Below are 15,465 nucleotides of genomic sequence, written 5' to 3' on the forward strand. Positions count from 1 at the left end.
ATTGGGGGAGGGGGGGGGGGGTGGTGAAAGAACATTTTATCCTATTTTTGCTAGTTGTATATATACGACCACGCCTTGTTTCACTCGATTAACTTTTTGTTTAACTTATTTCACGTACTACCTGGTTAGCCTTATTAACTTATTGGACAATCGATATTGGCTGCTTAATAATCTTCTGAGGGTTCTTTTTCAAATTAAGTAATACGAAGGAATAATTTATTCCTTGGTAACGGATATACGCTCGTGCTCATATATATATATATATATATATATATACATGCATATACAGTCAAGACGTTAACGCGATTCCGAGATTGAGAACAGGCAGCGACACACGTATGAGCCATTAGACTTCTTAGTAATTTGGCGTAATTTAGCAATGTAAACGGTTGGCGGTTCCCTGCAACGGGGAATTGTATTAAATTGTATTAAGTCCCATAGACTTGCCAACCACGTAACAGCCATTATTATTCGTGCGTGTTATCCAGTTATAGCATGCATCTATACGTGGGTACAATAAGTATGTTATATATACGGTATCTATCCCGGGATATGCATATAGAGTGTATCAGAGGTATCTCAAGTTTCCTTACCGCACTGTACGGACGTTAGAATTAGTATTGTACTTACTATAGCTTTATTGACTATAGTGTATTAAGGTATGTATCGCATTATATAGGTATATAGGCGAGTTAGACAGGGTGGTATGAAATATGGTTTGATAATTAAGTAGGAAGAAAAATATGACCTGAGTGGAGGGGGAAAGGGGAAAGAGAGAGAGAGAGAGAGGGGGGGGAAGGTGAGGAAAGGAAAATTACGAAGGAACGAGAGGGAGAGAAAAAGGAAAAAAAATCCGAGCAAGAGTCACGTCCTACAGTCAAATGGCAAGTAAAGACGAATCTTTGAGAAGAGAGCTTAGTGTCACTCGTCAAAGATTAACTTCTTTTCTCCCTTTGGATTCTTTTATTTTCTTCTTATATCTTCTCACTCTCTCTCTCTCTCTCTCTTTCTCTGTTCTTTTTCTTTACTGGTTATCCTCTATAATAATGAGAGACAGAGAAAGAGAGACAGTGAAGAGACTCAAAGAGAGTGTCGACAGAGAAGCAGATTTTCCTCTTGGTTGAGTTATAATGAGAAAGAAAATTCCAATTTAAATATCTCCGAAAGCCGAGTAAAATAATACCATTCGCGTCGCGACGGACATTGCCTCGGGTCCATGAGACAACTGGACTATAATAATTCAATTTGTACGACCTTAGACATCCGTATGGTATTGGTGATTTTTGAAATTCCCGCCTTTTTAAGTTCGACTTCGCGTCCGCTTTATCGTAAGGAACAGCCGTAACGAGAGGAACGGAGTATAGGTATAAGATATAACGAAGGGAACCTCTCTGTCCCGTAAGTGAGGTTAGGTCGCATCGATGCGCCAAGCTAAGACTCGTATAAGGCAAAAGGATGGAGAGCTTTGGAAAATGGAAGTGAGCCAGTATAAGGAGCGAGAGAGAGAAAAGAGTGCTCACTCACAGCAGCCAGTAGATTTGTTAAGGCAGATAGTCAGTGAAGCCAGGAGGAAGAGGAACAAGTGGCAAGAGACGTGAGAAGCGCGCTAAGAGAAAGCGAATAAGAAGAGGAAGAGGCCGTAGAAGAGTCCTTACGATCTTGAAGATATTCAACCAAGTATGCCGGGATGGAAGGATCTTCGTCCTGTCGACGGGTAAACTTGGAATATATATCGCCGGCGTTAAACGCGGATAAAATTGTCTCGCTCGGTTGCGATTACGACCTTAACTCCCTTCGTTCCTCGAGACTCGAACCTACCGAAACCCTCAACATTATACCCTAGCAAGATCCCATGGTTCCTCTTCTTATCCTTTCTAACCTCCCCTCGTTCTAACCCATCAGGGCAAGTGTTATCTATTTAATTTCCTCACGCCGCCAACACGATCATTAGACCACTCCATCTTGGATTTATCCATTTCCTCGTGTCTCTTTTTTACATTAGCAATTATTTGATTATCCCGAAACATCCAATTGTGTATTTTTGCTTTACTTAAATATTTCTGAAAACAAAAAATTGTTTTCTTACAATAAAGTTCAGTTATCGGTAATACCTGATTAATAATTTACTTACTACAGTGCGAGGTATACTTTGTTATTTTCAGATTTTGGAAATACTCATTGTCACAGTCGATACGACGTGATGCATCAGGACAAGCATTCTGTTCAGCCGCTACCCGATATCGTACCAGCCAGTAGTGTTAGTATCATCAGGAATACTAGTTTTAATGGTAGTAGTAGCCAGTAGCACTAGGGAGCGATTCCGTTAGAGGATGAGATGAAGGGCGTCGGCTTATCTCTACGATGTTCACGAAGGAGCAGGATGGAGATGGAAGTGGAGTCAGTGAGTAAAAGCAAGCATCCAGGCAGACAGTAAGGCCAGGAAGGATCAGCTGGAAGTGGTAAGTAGAGTGAGACATTTCTACGCACGAGTATTAGATGCTATACTACCATAGTGAAAACTACTAGTAACTGATACTAATGCTCTTACCTCTATCTAGGAACTACCAAGGGCCAATGGAGTAAATCCCTTGGACTTGTTTATCCGGATTCGGATCGTGCGAATTATCGTAATGGTCGACGAGAAAGAAGTCGGAGACACTCAGGGAACTCGGACTTAATTAAATATTGGATTCTGAGACGGAGTCCTGTCCAAGGATCCAGAAATATTTAACCTTTGGACTCCGAACGCAGGAACGAGAAAAGCTGTTGTTACAATGGCTGAGTCAATTTCGTTGTTTTTTTTTTCCTGCAAAATTTTAAGGCTTCGTTATTACAATTTTCATATAAATTCAAAGCGTCGCACCAGCGAGACGACAATTAATAATGTTTGTAACGAGTAACAATTTCGGAAGGATTCGCGGAATTAATTTTGTCATGGCTTTGCAATCGCGAGATTTCGATATTCGGTTGTTCGGATTGTGACTGAGAATTTCTCTCGTTTATACGCGACAATAATTGTACGCTTTGTGTCTCCGTATCGCTCGCTGCCGCTCTCGTCTATATTTTATTATCTGTTTTTCGAGGCGAAGCGCGTTCGTTAGTATTAATTAAGCTGTGGTACACAATTTTTTTTTCTTTCCCATATATTTACGCATGACGATCATATGCTGTTTGTGTGATTAACAAAAAAATTAATCTGCGTTATTTTCGACGCTCTATTAAAAAGAAAACTTATAACGATACTTCCTTTTGGAATTTTGTACTTGTATTTCAATGAGTCAGATTATTATTGGCACTATGGTGGATAGAGAGTTTATATTGAAAAAGGAAATGAAAAAAATTTGAATAAAAAATCGTAACAGTTAATCAATGAAAATTCAACAATTTTCCAGCTTCCCTTACGCACAGTCCATTCTCGTTCACGGTAGCGTTTCATCGATCGGTGCACTGGAGGGTTACATTTTTCGGAACAACCGCGAAAAACAATACGTAGGAACACCTGGCTAGAAAACAGGGGGTTGTTTCGCTAATTGGTCTCGTAACGAATACCTGATATTGGTTTAAACTTTTCCGCATTGTGTGATATTTCCATAACCGTATACAGTCCCGTCGTGACACGTGCACGCAGCTCGAGATTTCCAGTGCGAATGCAGGAGTTGTTGTCTGCATTACCGAAGCGAAGTTTACTTCTGTCAAATAAATAAAACGACGAGTCCTCACTGCCTTAAATTGCTCAAACTTGTAGAATTTTTCTTATAATTAAAAATATATATTTGTCCCAACGAATGCAGTGTACGACGGCAATGCTTAATAAGGCTAAAATTGATTTTACAATAAAGTATCGTTGTAATGCCAGTAAATTACCAGCTGAAATTCGACAAACTATGGTTAAATCGCAAATACCGTGGTTCCTGTAAGCCACAAGAATTATTAGTGATCCGAAGCGCCTGGTTGTTTCTCGCAGATGAATTCTCGGTCTTGTCTGGGATACGATTTCAACTGGGAACACTAATTACGCATTCGTCGTATTCCATTGTGAATATCGGGACGGTCTACGGTAGCGTCCATGTCCGATTACTAGTGCTGCCATCTAGCGGATGTTAGCATAACTGTGTAGGGACGATACGATACGAAATTTAAAACCAACAGAATTTACTGGACGCTTGTACATACCTGAAAAGCTTTTTCCTTCCTTTGACAAATCACTGTATCTCTATGTATGTTACAAAAATCCAGATACGCAAAGACGTATGGCTTCGCGACATGTAGACTCAAAAAACAGTAGAATTTAAAGTCATTAATTATTGATAATAACACATCCAGACCAATTGGCAACTCTCACACTGGACTTTTTATCCATTCGAGCAGAATCCTAAGGATAAGACCGGGGTGGATTTTTCGATAGTAATTTCAGCCAGAGTCCGAATCACGATCGGGAAGCTGGATGTACCCGAGCTAGCCGGAAGTATGAACAGGTAAGGAAAGAATGGGAGGACTAGTGAAAATAAAAAATATGAAGAGGAAAGAGATGAGGTAAGGAAGGGACGAGAAAGTAGTCGAAAATCAAAAAGAATAAAAAGTTTAAAGATAACAGGAGTTCGTGGTCGGAATGACATACGTGGCTCGCCGTTGGATACACATATATATAATATATGGTCCGGTAGTTCTGTATATATATTACAGATTATATACAGGTATTCCAAAGGCTCTGGTATACGTATAAGAAGTAAGAGATAGTGGGGGAAGCGCGAGTCAATGTAGCAGAGGAAATCGCTGACTTATGGTTTACCAGCGTCGCGCTAGCTGATGGTTACTGGTATAGCTAGATGTGTTGGGGTTGACGGTAAGGGTGGGGTGCCAGAAAAGGGCCCTACTCCTGGAACTGGTGCTGAGTGGGTAGTCATACCTTTTTCATAAAGCCCAGTGAACTCCGGAGCTCGCGACTCTTTTACATTGTAGCCAGATTTCAACGATTAATTTTCCTCCATTGTGCCCGTACCATTCATTTCGTCTTTGCGTCTTCATTTCTCTGCCTTGCTGAGTCCTCTTTTTCTCTCTCTCTTTACCGACCTGTCTGCTACTTCACTGAGGACAGGATGCACAGTTCGCATTGTCATTGGCAAACAAATCTCAATGGGAGTATTAAAAGTATCCGGTCTAATAGAAACTGGCATTAACGGGGTGAATTTTGTAAAAAAAAAAAAGAAAAAAAAAGAAAATCCTGCTTTATTCTCATTCGCCAATTTTTTTTATAGGATATTGACGTAACTGGACGAATACCGAGTATATACAAATATTCACATTGTATATCTGTCAATATAAAATTAGCGTGGCAAAGTAATGAGGCATGCAGTCTTGGAAAGATATAAGCTGGACGAAATGAACGTGGGCGCAAAGGTAGGCCTTGAAATATTAAATTATTTTGGTTTTATAAATTTTTAAGTAAATTACCTTCAACAAGTTGTCAGATGTCAGTCTTCTCACGTAATATACAAGATGATTGAAAATTGATAAGCACGGACGATATTTTCAAGGTTAACCTTTGATGTCACACTTATTTTCTGTATCTGGAAGATACAAAGGGAAATGGTGCGAATTCACGGCAGTGTGGCGACGAAAGGTTAAAGCAGATAAACGTGATCCTAGTTTTATCGAGTGCTTAGCCTTTTAAATGTGCAGCAGTTCAGTGTTAAAGGGTCGCGGAAATAGAAGCGTCTTAGAGTTAGGTTAGGATTGATGTGGAACACGAATAATGATCAGTAGTTCGTCGCAGCGTATTTAATAATTATGAATACGAATATTTAGGTTATAAAACACAGCACTTTTTTAAGTAGTACTTTTACGTACGGTGGCGACACCACCGTCTGCGGGACTGGCGCAATCTGTTTTTATGTGGTAAGTTGGTACACTCTGTGTCATAAACATTACGTCTGCCGAATAAAAGTTTTCGCGTATCTTTTTTGGAAGGATTTTTCAACAACTAAATCGTTGACCAGACTCTGGAATAATATTCGTGACATTTAGTGTACCTGGCGAGTATTCATTTTCCAGATACATACTAAATCTGTACAATCGTTCCCAATTCTTCCCATACTTCCTTGTCAGACGTTAGCACGCCGTGGCGCACAGGGTTAAACTGACGCCATCACAATTCTTAACGCGTAAGGATATTTGATTATTTAAATTATTTAATACTTTCCTTAAATCCTAGAATACGCATGACGTGCTATATATTATTTTGTGTATAAATCCATATTCGTAAATTTTAAAAAATGACTAGCAATGCATGCAGGCTAGTGCATATAAGAAATTTTTTCAGTAAATAATTATTTATTAAGAAACAGATAATCAGATTATTTTCATTTTTATTATTTACCATGTATTAGGTAAGAGACTTCTATGTCACTACTTTTTCATCTTTTTTTTAGTCTTTTTCTGTTTTTCTTTATTCTCCCTTCTTCTCGGCTCTTTGACGGGTTTTTACGTGCGATATGCCCAGCACGAAAAATTGATGGCCCAAGGGCGCAATACCCTCCATGTTTGCTCGCTTCTGTTCACCTTTCCTCGAGTTTCGCACTCCTCGTCCTCGAACTCTCCTTCGAGTTCGGATGCATCTTTTGAGTACAGGATGTCCTCGTGGAATTCTCGCGCCTGGTGTATTGTCTTCATTTCCACAATCTTTTCTTTCGAAAGCGACACCTTACGTATCTTTTCTTCCTATTTTTTTGTCATATCTATTATTTACCTCTTTTCTTACCCCGCTTTCTTTATTTCGCCTCGCCAAGAAACCGGAACGATATTGCCAAGAGCACGCGGTCGAAATTCAGGCCAAAGAATTTGGTGTCTCGATTTTCCAAATTCCACGTAAACCGCGTACCAGTAGAAATATCGAACAAAAGTATGCACACGTGCCCGTGGGATTATCAATGTACAGGCATTATCCTGACAATGAGAATTGCGAGTAGACACAGCAAATAAAGCAGGAACCGCGTGCGAGATCAATCTGGTATATTAATATTATGCTGAGTAAGACAGACTCTTTTTAAAAAACGAAGTCACAGGGTATCAGCATGCTTTCCACGAAATTAGACACTTCACAGAAACTTTTCAAGCTATTCATTTCCCATTCCCTGATACCCTGGTACATTCGTAGTAATTTAAACAGCGCATTGGTAGCTCATCGAATTCTGGCACATCACATAAGGAGGCGGCAGCCATAAGTAAAAGAAGGAAGGAGCTCATCGAATTCCTCCAGCCACAACAAAGACGATGGAAGATTCGAATAAAAATCCTCGTACGCACTTCGTGAGTTTCCCTCGTCAAATATATTTTCTCCACTTCGATCCAGTCCAAACCACAAGATACTTCGTACGACGGGTGTAAAGTTTCCGAGGACAAGAATAAAAGAAAAAAAAAAGGGAACAAACTATTAAGACAGAAAGAAACCAAGAGCAAGGTCAGCTGTTATAAATCCCCTTTCCCACATTTAATTTTCCCTAGAACCACACAAAATTCACAGTCATCGCATTGACAAAATGACCTAAAACAACTAAAATCGAAAAAAAAAAAATTAAATCGCATTTCCAAAACATAAGAAAAACAGTGTATCTGATCGCGTAACTTCTGTAAAACAAGCTGAACCTAACCTAAAATCTGTAAAACGTCAGCCGTTGGGCCTGCGTGAAAAATGTTTTTGCTCGCGAGGTTATGTACCATAATATCAAGACAATCCGACACGGGTCCTAGAGAGGAGCGAACGGGTCAAGACGTAAGTCACTTTAACAGAATTGGCTAAGAGTGTCAGGGATCAGGCAGACCTCGTGGAATGACACTAGGTCCATGAAGTGATCTGGATCGAGGGCCAGAGTTCGAGACCGTATACCATACTGGCTTGAACGTATAAAGGAGCATATCTAAAGAAAAGAAAGAGAGCAGTAAAGGTACCACGTGTCAGTGCGAAGCAAGATAGAAGATGAGGTTAGGGTAGCAGTTTGGCTCTATAGCCCATGGGTTACTGGAGGGAGATGGGCGAGGAGGTCGTAGAGAGGGGAGAGCGCGGGGATCAGGCTGGAAGCGAGTAAAAGTGGAAAGGTCCACTGTTAGAAGTCGAGCTCGTTCTTTTCACCCAACATCAATGAAGTTTGTATCTGGCGCACATGGCGCGTGTGTATCCAGGTTGAGTTAGTGAGGGACGGGCTGTCGCCCGGTGTGTGCCAGCTGTTTCACTGCTAGCCGCCCCTAACCTGAGCTTTAACAATCTTGTATGACGCGGCCGGGAGCGTCGAGAGAGAGGGAGAGAGCGAGAGAGGGAGCGACCCGGCGCGGAGGAAGGAGCAAGAAGGAGGACAGCTAGACAAGAGGGTAAGACAGTCAGTGCTCTAGGACAGTGAGAGCGAGTGAGACAGAGAACGGGAGACCTTTGCTCGTGTGCCACAGCTGCGTCGCCGTTCAGCATATCGTCGAAATATTATTTCCTACTGGAATTTTAAGTTCACCCGTGCCCTCTCCTCTTTGCCAATGAAAAACTTTCCCGACCGAAACCGCCGCCGCCATCTTTGTCGCTTCTTCGCGTGACCTTCCGCCAAGACTCCGCCTGGCTTACCCTTTACGCTATGAGACTCTCCCGAACCATCGAAATCCTATTGGATTGTCCTAAGCTCGACTCAGCGTGCCGCACCGATGTCTGTACTCTTTACTGACATTCAAATTTCCCGCCGTTAGAATGCTTCGTTATAATTCATCGGACTATTCTTGTACTTTCTTGCGCTTTCTTTTTGTTTTACTTTTTTCCAACGAATTTTACATGATCTCGCGGTGACAAAGGCTTCTTTATTTTATTCAAATTTTGTTTTTTGCATTCTTTTATTTTTCTTTCGCGTCTTACAGTACTTCCATTGGCAGATATCTGTTTAAGAATTTATGACTGTATTTATACATACATTGTATATTGCATTGCTGGCTCTACTTTAGATTTCATGAGCTATCGCCACGAGTCGCGTGTAATTGCCAATTGGCAGTATTATTCGTGGACTACTGAGCGAGAGATAGACAAGGAGTAGGAAGGAAGAGAGAGAGGAAAATAAAAAGTCATATAGCATATGAAAGTAAGACTGAGAGAGAGAGAGAGAGAGAGTTTTACATTTTCTTTTTCTCTCTTCCCTTCGCCACCCTCTTCCTCCATCACTCTCGTACTTTCATATTATTTTTGAGAAAAGAACATTTTCACTATCCCCCTCTCTTTCTCTCTTTCGTAGCTCGCCCTTGCTCTCTCACTCGCACGCTACTACGAGGCGCACAGGTATAACTGACTTTATAACAGGTTAATTGATATTCTCATTACGTGACAATTCTTCCATTCTCATTAGGCAGTATCGTTTGGTATTGTTTGGTCGTTCTGTCAATAGTTTCTGCTTTTTCCTTCGACCATCATTTTTTTTATATTCAATTTTATTTCTTTTTCAAAATTAACCCGTCCCTGTATACGAATCACGTTGCGCTCTCAGTCAAACACAAAATCCATTAGAACAGTCGAAGTCAAACGAGACTTTTGTTTTACATTTGATTTACTTTTTATTACGAATAACGTTACGCGGTATTATAGTCTAGCTACTATGCGCACGCGAACTGCGAAATTGCCTGTTGAATCGTTTGACGTCAAAGAGTGAAATTGATTTTATGATAAAATTCCAGAAACGCTTTCGACGTATTCGTAAACAGCCCAATGTACAGTGGTGCCATTTTTCGCTTTTGTTTTATTTTTTTTTTTATTTATTTTTTTTCCAAATCCATCCCAGATCATTGCCCATGCGAAAAGTTCCTTAACGGTGCCGCAAATGCCGGAGCATTGTATTATGATATTTTTCATTATTCTCTTACAGCCCTTCCTGATCTGTATAAGGATGCACCATGAAATACATAATGGTCCATTCAAGATGTCTCTCAGACTCCGCCGTTTATTTATTCGGCTAAACAATACGGACTGCACGGATGGTGGATTTCAAAATTCGTATAATACGAGCAGATCATACAGTTTCTGTAAAGTGATTGATTAATCGTTTGGGATTAATTATGTTTACACTGGTATCCAGGTATGGTATTTAATTCATTAATTATTTCACGCACGGGATGCGTGTAATGTAAATATTTAATTGGTTAATTAGGTTACATCTGATTGGATTCCCTGGATGGATAATTCAATCGTGAGTTCTGCCAAGGCGCTCAAGTACGCGCAGGAAGTTTCGACGCTATTATAATGTTCCACATGGTGCGTAGCTGTAGCTCGCTGTCTGGAAACTCCGTTTCGAAAGGCTGGCTTCTTCTATCTGCTAAAATACGTCATTAGGGGCGGTTCTCGTGTTTCTCATGGAAGTTCAAGCATCGCGGAAGCTCCCGGGATGGGATTGAGTATGGCTTTATTAATATCAGCAAGATGCTGGAAGGACCTTGACGTTACTGCGATAACGGAATTACGATTTATGAACTGTACTGGATGCTGTACGTAGAACGTATAGATAAGACTGAAGGGTAATGGGAATCGAAGATGTAAAATCAGTTAGATTAATGAGATAAATTTTTATTTAAAAAAAAAAATTTTTTTTGCTATGAGAAATCGTACGCTTTTGCGTATCGCTCGAATAAGTGTTTTGAAGGTTGTTCAAGTTTTGATAATAGTTTATTTTCTTAATTTATAACTCTCAGTCTACTTATAACTTGGCTTAGAATGGTGATTATGCAGAATCGAAGTATACCGTTACATTTTATCGTGGAATATAAGCAAACTTTGCATTTACATAATTCAGATATTTTAAGCTGCTTTAAAGTTATACGTAAGTCTCCGAGTATTTGAAGGGTCGATGGGGAATTTATGAGGGATCGTTAAGTATTAAGAAATTTGCAAAATTTCTACCATAGCGATTCGAATTTGAATTATTAAGCGTAAGTCCTGGGGACCACGTGTGTTAGGTAGGAGACCACGTGCTACCCACGTGCTCTGTTTACATCTGTCAAATTATGAATCTCATCTGTCACTCGTGATGCACCTATCGCAGGATTCGCAATAATTAAATTATGAAATGATATGACCTTTTTGGGTTCGAAAGTAAATCAAAATTAAATATTTCATTTAATAATCGGAATAAACATTAACGTTAATTGGTGGTATAAAAGATACAGTGATAATATGATAAGTATATTATAATTTGGTATCATCAAAGGATGTTGGGTGTCGTGTCGCTGCATAATCACGAATCTTCCTTCTGGTCTATCAGCAATTCAGCATCCTGTCCAATGCTTATTTTCCTCAAGTTCTAAGAATGCAAATTACGTTAGGTCTTTATTCCTTTGAACATCGTAGGTTTGCACAGGAGCAAAGGCGAGTGTCCCGTCAGCTTGGCGATTAAATCAAATCTCCAGTCTCGACATCGGTACAGCCTCCTCTACGTGGGTACACGAACCTGAGCTTGCGCACTGGAAATTGATCCTACCTAGCCGGTCTAGTCTTTTTCAACTTCAACCCCTTAACGACCTCTCACCTATGTACTTCACTTAGCCACGATATCCTCAGCTGCGCTCACCCTTCACCCTGAATAAGAGAATCTGCGCCTGTCCCTCCTACGTATATGCACATGATCCTTCCAACCTTCCACCTTCCACCTTCCGCCGCTGGCTGCGCGATTCCAGCCCACAACGCTTTATTACGGCAACTCACGGGTCTGGTCCTCCGGCCGGAGGAACGGAACCCGCGATCCGGCAGTTTAGCGTCGTCCTTCGGAGGGGACGGATGCGTTCGGGTTTTCTCGTTCCTGAGTGACAGTCACGTGCTCCTTTGATTAATCATCACTGATTGCAGCTGACGGCTGGAAAAGTGTCACTTGGATCCTTGGCAATTGGAAACGTGAGTTTTAACATTTACTCTTTATTCTTAAGATCAAATTTTTTTTTTTTTAAACTCTGAACTTCGCTGCTCGGGTTAACATTTTGAACGTGACTTTGCAAATCTTTTGAGTAGGTTTCGACCTTCGAACTTTTAAGAAAGATTTTAGGGGGGTTTCGGATTTTTGAAAAAAAAAAAAATTGTATTTTTTCTAATTTATTATTGTTATCGCTCACGTAAAATTTGGTTTTTTATTTCGATAACATTTTTTCAGTGCCTTTGTTATTTCTTTTCATTCCTACATTTATTGCGGGTCGAACCTTGGTCATAGGGACGCATGGATTATGTGTCAGAAGTGACCCATGTCTTTGATGTCTTTTGCACGTGGCGACAACCGACGGGCGGGAGTCCAGTGAGAGTAGCAACCGGTCGCCTTTGATTTTTCCTTTTCGCTTAATCAAATCTCAAGAGTCCCGCGGAGGACACGCGGGGTCCATCCCTTTGATATATCTGCTGTCCATATGCAATTTCGGAAATTCAATCCCAGTATGTTTTACAAATTTCTCCACGTCCTTTTTAAATACAAATCTTCAAACTCCTTTACGTATCCTAGCCAATGTAAAATTCCACCTGGCAACTTTGCCCATTTGGTCCTCCACATGCCCTGTAGAAAATCCGGGAAATTTCAGTCCAATTTAAGAACAAAAAAGAAAATGTTTACACGCTTCTTCATTTTCATGTAATTTAATTCTGAAAGTCTTGTCAAATGAGTTTGCTGTTTGTACGAAAGTGCTTATTATTTTTCGTTCTTCTTTTTTCATTATCTTCTTTCATTATCCTTTCTCTTATCTCTTGCGTTGCCACGTGGAAATTCAGTTTTACATCATCCGCACACAAAAGATTCATCTGTATCTCGCGATGCTCCTTATTAAATAGGAAATACGATTTCGAACGATATCAGGATCCTAAAGTGTCCTTGAGGTCCTTGTAAAACGTTCGATAGGACCCTGCCCAATCGTGTAAATCACCTCGTGAATTCTCCTCTTGGATATCAGTGAATAAGTCAAGATCCTTGGGGTTCATTCCGAAAAGTCGTAGTGTTAGGGTAGAAATAAATAAAGTATTGAGAAAGAGAAAAAAATATGTTTACCGGGTGAGAGACAATTCTGGGGAATATAGAATTATAATGAAAATTTTTTTCCTGGCTATATACTTTCTTGCGTCTTGAATATTTGGTCTTTTTCTTTTCAAGCGTCTCTCTCCGTTTCAAAAGTAATAAAGCGATTAAAGAGTCGGCGGGAATCATGTTCGCAGAGTATAAATACGCCACCCTGCTCTCTCAAGCTTGAACGAAGATGAACGCGGCAAGAATTAAAGATTTTTATCTTGCTGTCAAGAATATCATCCGTATTGCGGACAGTTGGTACTATCGTCATTTTTTGATTTTCAAACTCGTTAACTGACTTTTCCGAACGTATACAGAAGCAAAAAGAAGACTTAGATTTAATTAACACGAGTCATGTTCTCTTTATCTGAAATAAATGTTTTACTCGGTGTATATATATATATATATATACAGAAATTAAAGTAGCCAACTTTGCAACGTTCAAAGTTCATTTTAAAATTTCATTAAAAATAACAAAGTCAATGTCAATCAGCCATTTATCGTTTTCATTAATTAAAGATACACTTTCGAATAAACCCTTAACCTAAATTTATAGCGTCGTCAATTTGCAAGCATGTCTTTAAGATTTACTTATAAATTGTATATTTATAGCGACAATAAAATCATCAAGCTGGATATCTTACTCCTGTGCACATATATTAAACTGCGAGGGAAAGTAACCACAATATGGAGACTAGTTGACAGTACGGAGAACTCCAAGTTGTACAAAGACAAAGTGTCTAGCACTGTGGGAATTTCTGTAGAGTAGAGCGTTGTACTTCGACGTATAGGATACAGGAATAGTGTCTATAGCGTGTGAACCATGTATACGATAAGGGAGTACTACGTACTATTGCTAGTAGCAGTGGTGTAGTAGCAGTAGTGGTAGCATCAGACTAGACTTACAGTAGTAGAGCAAAACGTAGTAGAATCCAGCACAGTGGTAGAGAATATTAGAGGAGGGTTGAGTGTAGAGTAGTAGGTATAGGCCGTTTCGCAGCCTGCAGGTCCGCATAGGTAGTACGTATAGAAGTATAGGAGGTTTACTCACCGTTGGCGCAAGTAGAAGTAAGCACGAATATAGTATAGCCACGGCCGTAGTCTGTAAGAGGAAAAAGTTTTATTGCCAGAGGCATCGCCACGAGTTCATTGCGTTGGCACCTTTGGCCTGGAACTAGCTTTTGAAATTGATAACATAAATATCATCGCGGCGGGATGTGCTCGCGCTATTTACGACCATTGTAATGACCCTTAATGTTCTCGGAGTAGTTTTGGCTTGGGTGCTGGAGAGCATCGTCGGCGAGCCTCCAGAAACCCGTGGAAATGCCGCTAATTTTTTTCTACAGCCTAATTGTAGGGGCCGCCGCGACTGTGGCGCCACGATACTCGCCAAAGGTAACTAAAAAGATTCCATGGCTTCTTAGTAGTATTTATACCAGCTGTCTCATACACTGTATTTTATGTCGTCGGGTTATTTAGTGTTTTGACGAACTGTTCTGTAGAAGCGTATATGCATATTACATGACAGTAGCGTGTATCTAGATGCTGAGTGTAACTTTGTACTCTAAAAATGGAAAGTACACGATGCCAAAGTGTATCGCGCAAAAGATACTTTGCTTAATAAACGATGGAAGCGTAACGTGACGCTGAAGGGTTTGGTCCTGTTTGGCTCGGTTAAGTTTTAGCTTATCTTTAGGGACTATTACTAGTTGCAAACTTGTTCACCTTAGTATTTGTGCATACGATCGCGTATATAGCTTGTTATGTACATATAAGTCCTCCGGGTGCATCCACTTTCCACGGAATTAGACTCAACGTGAACTTGCAACGAACGTGTAATTAGATGCGAGAGGAAGAAGGGACAGCAGTATGAAAGTGGCGAGTGGTTGGAGAGTGAAAAGGAAGATAAGTGAAATAGAATAAGATTGTCAGAGTGTGGAAGACAGACAGGAATAAGAAGGAGACAAGGCGAGGCATAATCGTCGTGGGAAATTACGACGCACGATTTACGGTACGAGCTTAAATTCATGCCAGTGTGACGTCAAAAAGCGTTAAGTGTCGTCGTCGTGCAATCTGCAAGGCTTTTATCAGTTTTTAATGCAGGTGAGTGTTTCGAGCAAGTAGAAAAATTGTATCAGGCACTTTTCGCGAAAAAAATATATAAAGACAGTACTTTTCCTTCTTGCTGTTATACCCAACGCCACGTCGTGGCGGACGGAAGTTTATAATGGCTCAGTGTAGTCTGTTCATTCTCTTTCTGTTCTACCTTTCTCTCTTTTAATATCTTATTTGCAATGCTCTTGCACGGCACTCGCAGCCACGTGGGGTTCGAGGTAATTTTACACTCATTTGACAAAGTTTACGTTGTACAAACAATTCATTTTTATTCCGAAGCTCCTTTTTTTTTCTATTCATTCTACCGTACCCC

At 40.3% G+C, this 15,465-nt stretch overlaps 1 protein-coding gene and 1 long non-coding RNA gene across 6 annotated transcripts in view; one reads left to right on the forward strand and one right to left on the reverse strand.

Annotated features, from left to right (window-relative positions):
* Window positions 1-1,031: 1,031 nt before the first annotated feature.
* Window positions 1,032-2,834, reverse strand: LOC112494622. Its single transcript, XR_003060227.1, has 3 exons — window positions 2,549-2,834; window positions 2,132-2,450; window positions 1,032-2,060 (listed from the first exon to the last, which is right to left on the reverse strand). It is a non-coding gene; the product is annotated as an uncharacterized LOC112494622 (long non-coding RNA).
* An 8,887-nt stretch (window positions 2,835-11,721) lies between these two features.
* LOC107269569 (lachesin) overlaps window positions 11,722-15,465 on the forward strand; it is a 22,728-nt gene continuing 18,984 nt past the window's right edge. Inside the window, exon 1 of one of the 5 annotated variants that reach the window (XM_015743570.2) lies at window positions 11,722-11,893. The gene's annotated coding sequence lies outside the window, so the exon portion shown is untranslated. Of the gene's footprint in view, window positions 11,894-14,462; window positions 15,141-15,465 lie in introns of those variants that run through there. The other 4 variants (XM_015743572.2, XM_015743573.2, XM_025086876.1 and 1 more) reach the window with 4 other exon arrangements.

Source organism: Cephus cinctus, unplaced genomic scaffold (genome assembly GCF_000341935.2).
Source record: "Cephus cinctus unplaced genomic scaffold, Ccin1 Ccin1_scaffold0678, whole genome shotgun sequence".
Taxonomy (NCBI): Eukaryota; Metazoa; Arthropoda; class Insecta; order Hymenoptera; family Cephidae; genus Cephus; species Cephus cinctus.